Here is a 5407-nt window from a genome sequence, read left to right as displayed (position 1 = left end):
ATGGGGCCTAAGGCCTTATTCTCTTGGTGGCCCGCTTGACTCTTCGTGGACTTGGATCATGGTGTAAATGACTCGATTGTCTCTCTCCAAGCCCTCAATATCTTAGTGAACTCCATGTTGGTCTTGACCGTTCCTTGAATTGCTTAGCCCGTTCACATGTGACTGGGCCCAATAGTACTTGAACTGGGTCATTGGTGGGCCAGGGTCCGTGCACACATCAGTCCCCTCCTCTTAAGAAGGATTTGTCCTCAAATCTAGATGGGGATGGAAGATACTAACAAGAGTTAGTAGTATGACAACTCAAATCGATAGTGCGTTTGGAAGTCAGCCACGTTGGGAACAAATGAAAGGTCACGAGCCAAGTTAAATGTCGTTTGGTCAGCTTCATTAGGCTCTCAAACAAGGACATGCGCCAAGATAGGAAAGAGCCTGTGTAAGGCTCGCAAAACTTCCAGGTAGCAATCCAGCGCGCTCTAATCATCCTTCGGCCATGCATTGGTATAGTGTCACCATTCTCATGCACAAGATAAGGATCTTCAGAATGATGCTCATGGGAGCAAGAGAAATTCCAAATCGGGTTTTTCAAGGTGGTATGACTCGTCCCTGGTTGTTGCTGATTTGGCACAACTTGCCTATTTGGAGGTGAAACATTGAACCAATCAGGTTGCACTTCCCTAGAAGTACGAACCAGTGATGTAAGACCAACGTTCGGATCTTTATTGACACATTTGTGGGTATCACCCGACAAAAGTGGCAGCAATGAAGTGAGACGCACTCCATACGAATCATATGAATTTGTGCAAGTTGGAGTTGGTGAAGTAAGCTCGTGGTGACCAGCTTTTGGACATGTGAAGAAGCACGAACGTGCTCCACTTTCAGCAGGAATAAGCACGAAATCGGGTTGCAAGTCCTTAACCATAGTTGGAAAATTTTGGACAGCGTTACAACCTACAAAAACAAAATAACCTTCAACTTGAAGCAATTCGGAAATCGGGTAAAGAACTAATGGTACATTATTAACTAGATGGTAAGAAGGTGTAGAACAAGATGGAAATGAGAAAACTCCCTTGGACACTTCAATATTCCTTCTACCAATTGATTCAACTTGAGATGCCAGTGCTAGTCCTTTACACTTCTCTTTAACACCTACATGAGAGCGACAAGAGTTAGTGCTAGTATCATGCTCAAAATAAGGCAAAGGTGAGGAATGAACCATAGGTAGAGAACAAGCAGTAGAATCTGAAATTTCCCTTTTAAGACGAGCTCGAATCAATCCTCCAATGGTGTGGACAGGTTTGAGTTGACATGGTTCCATGAATTGAGACCAAAGAGATTTAGCTCCTAGAAGACAAACTCCATGGAAACTCGCAAAGTGTCCAAGTGACGTGGGAATGGAACATGCCATGACCAACTCTACTTGACTTTGTTTAATCTGCACAAAAGAAGAGGTACTAAACAAAACACATGTTAGCTTGTTAGCAAACAAAACGTCCACACTTTCAACTTTTGCGAACATGGCCAACTCCTCCTCTTTACTCATCAATAAGGCCAAACTATTCTTGCCTTTTCCCACTCCATTTGTCTCGGACCATTGTCCATTCATTGCACTTGAGTTCGGATTATGTTCATGGCTTAGCTGCATCTCATTCATAGAGGGCTCTTCAATCGACGAGGGACTAGGATGAATAATTCCTTTGTTACCACCGGTCGACACATGATTAAGTTGCTCAAAGTGGGAATCCCATACTTGGCTAAGTCTTTCCATCATAGAATCAACCCATGCTTTAGTTTGACTTCGGAATTCATCCTTTGCTTCACGAAGCTTTGACTCAATTCGAAAATTCTCGAGCTCCTCGTCTTGATTGTCAAGACGCTTCTTAGATGAACCTTGTTTGCTTGAAGTTGACCTTGATTTAGATGCTCTACGCAAGCTGCTTTGCTCCTTCTCATACTCATCACAATCTTGTTTATACCTTTCGTATACACACAAAGCACGGTGGTGTTGCATCTCCTCCCGGAGTGAATGATACCCACATTGTGAACTGGATTGCATGGAACTAGAGTACTTGGGAGTACTTCGCTTGGGACCTCTCCTCTTGAAAGATTCGGTCTCCATGAATTCTTGATTGTATGAGCAAGATGCAACTCCAGTGGGCATGACTATGTGACCTGCAAAATGGTTAGTAGAGCAAAGGAATTTTTCCTCCCACACACAAGCTCACGCATGTACACTCTACTCTCGTGTATCACTCAAGCTGATGACACTCTAATGGTCTTACCATTACGCTTACATTGCCGGATTGAGTAACTTGAGCAATGCCGCACAAGGTCCAAGAATTGTCCACCAAGCTTCGCACAAGAGTAACCAACGAGCAAAGATACTTTGGACACACTTAAGATGCTATTTTATGACCTAAATAATGTACGTGAGCAGCCCAAGATGATCGACACTAGATAAGACACAAAACTCAAAAGCTGAAATTTTTGGAATTCCTAGAAGGAACTCTACCCGAGCCAATTTCTGGAATTTGATGGGTTGCTGTTTTCGCGCCCTTTTGGTCAGGGTTTTGGGGTATTGTTGGTGCTGTTTTGGTGAATATATGGGCAGTGGTTGTCGGTCAAGCCATTGGGAAATGATTTTGGTGTGCTCGCCGAATGTGAGTCAGAATTTGGGAAACTGAATTGTTGATTTATGGGCGGTGGGTGCGGCCGAATGTGAAACAGAATCTGAAAGACTGAATGGGTTATTGAATTGTGGGTGGTGAAGGTCGGTCAAGGCTTGGGAAATGAGTTGGTGTTTGGCCGAATGGAAGACTGAATTGGTGATTATATGGCAGTGGAGGTCGGTTGGAGGGAAGCTTGGGTGGTATATTAAGTGGGCTGTGGGGTCTGTTAAGAGCTTTTGGGGGAATGGTTTGGTGTTTGGCCGAATGGAGGACTGAATTGGTGATTATATGGCAGTGGAGGTCGGTTGGAGGGAAGCTTGGGTGGTATATTAAGTGGGCTGTGGGGTCTGTTAAGAGCCTTTGGGGGAATGGTTTGGGATGGCCGAATAAGTTTCTTGGTTCCTATTAATCCTACCAGAATTAGGAGTAGTTGGGTCACGGTGGGACTTGGGTTTTCCAAGTAGGAGACTAAAGCCAATATCCTTGCTTTCCTTCCTTTTTTTTTTTCCTCTTTCTTTCTTTTTCGTTCCTTTTGTTTCTATTCTGTCTTCCTCTCTTTTTTTTTTTTTTTGGCTCAATCAGATTTTGCACGACTCAATTCTAGTCCCAAGAAAAGAATTCAGCACAATTCTGGTTTCAAGAACTTCCAAACCAGTCTTTGGTAGGCCAAGATTTTCAAGAAGCTAAAAAAAAAAATCACCCAAATATATGTTGCTATTCAAGGTTTGCAAGAAACAACACAAAAGTTCAAGAAACTAGAGCAAATAGGTTCGGCAGCCACCCCAACAACCAAATTCCAGCAATGACTTCAAGGCCAACAACCAAGTATGCGACTTTCTCTCCTTTTTTTTTTTTTTTTTGGTGTGACTTTTGCTGGGTTGTTTACACGGCCCCAACAACACAACAACCAACCAGAATGGACCCACTATCTGGACACATACGAATCAGCAATTAACGAAGGAGAAATCTAGACAGATTGCTACAAACACAAGATGCGACAAGGAGGGAAAGGAACCCTAGCTGCCGCAAAGTCTTTTTTTTTTTTTTTTTTCTGCTGATCACGGTACAACTACTTTGGGCAGTGACTACGGACACAAGACACCCAGACACGACCAGAAATTTCAGCACACAACGGGGACAGAAATTGACGCCAATGAGGAGCTAGGCCGCGGACAGATTCGTGACCCGCGGAGACACAATGACGAACTGAATTTTGGGATAACAAGCTAAACACACACACGGACAAATTATGCCTGAACAACTAGAAGATACAATAGCCCAACAGTTTTGACGCAACAAAAGGACACCGGTGCTGCCAAATTGCAAGCAACTAACGACGCAACACAACAAGCAAGTTGCGGCCAGATTGAGTTGAAAACTTTGACAAGAGCTATATGGACAGGTTTCCTTTCCTTTTTTTTTTTTTTTTGACAAGTGATGCGAACAGATTTTGTTTGTGTTTTTTTTTTCTCTCTTTTGACTAACAACGGGCAGATTTGAACACGGACTCAACAACAAGAACAACGACCAGAATTTCTTGACAACAAAAGAACGAAACGGCACAACAAAGCAACAATGCTAACGAACAGAATTTTTTTCACGATAAGGAAGCAACAAATATGATGCACGAAAATTTTTTTTTTTTTTTGACACAAAGGCAGCGGAAAATTGATAACTAGGACAAAACTACGGATATAACGGAAGATACCTCCACCAAAGCTCTGAAGCCAACTGATACGTTCCTCGATCAACACATTTCGAGACACGTAGCACGTCTGCCCAAGGATATAGCGAGGTTGTCCAACGCTTGGATTGCGGAACCTAAAATCAAACGGACAACACGATTTGATTGAAGGTGGTAGAACGACGACTCCAGTCGAGGTGGATACTCAAGTGGATAGGTCGGTAGAACAATCAAGGACGATCACGAGATTGCTCAAGAACCCTTGCCAATGCAAGTAACGGAATTGTACTCTCCATCTAAGAGAAACAAGAACAAGTTTATTATCATAAAACGGCTACCCTTAAACCTTACAAAGCAAGCCTATTTACAGGCTAAAGTGACTAAAACCCTAAAGGCTAGGAAAAAGAAAAAGTCGGCCCATGTTTTTGGAACAAGATGGGCCGGCCCATGCTCTTACTTAATCATTAACTAATTGCTAACTAATTGATGGAGCCTAAGGCCTTATTCTCTTGGTGGCCCGCTTGACTCTTCGTGGACTTGGATCATGGTGTAAATGACTCGATTGTCTCTCTCCAAGCCCTCAATATCTTAGTGAACTCCATGTTGGTCTTGAACGTTCCTTGAATTGCTTAACCCGTTCACATGTGACTGGGCCCAATGGTACTTGAACTGGGTCATTGGTGGGCCAGGATCCGTGCACACATCACATCATTTCTTCGGGGTTGGAGGGTTGAGTAGTTAAGTCCCCAGGTTTGCCTCAAGAGTTGCTGATTTTTGGGATTAAATATGGAATTAGGTTTAATTAACTAATTTCAAAAGTCTGAAAAAAAAAAGTACGGGAGCAAAATTCTGGCTGTCGAATAAAATTTGCATACATAATCTGCTAGGAAGTCCGGTGTCTGCGTCAAACTACACGACCACTATACAGGAATACAATGTCAACCCGTTGTTAGACGCTTAAAAATGGCCTACGAATTCCCAATCAATGAACTTTTAAAGGTTCCAGATATCTGTAGTCAGAAGAACGGCCAAGAAAGTTCACATTCCATGCCCTATC

Source organism: Coffea arabica, chromosome 5c, assembly GCF_036785885.1.
Source record: "Coffea arabica cultivar ET-39 chromosome 5c, Coffea Arabica ET-39 HiFi, whole genome shotgun sequence".
In the NCBI taxonomy this organism is placed as follows: domain Eukaryota; kingdom Viridiplantae; phylum Streptophyta; class Magnoliopsida; order Gentianales; family Rubiaceae; genus Coffea; species Coffea arabica.
Note: the sequence above shows the minus strand (reverse complement) of the source record.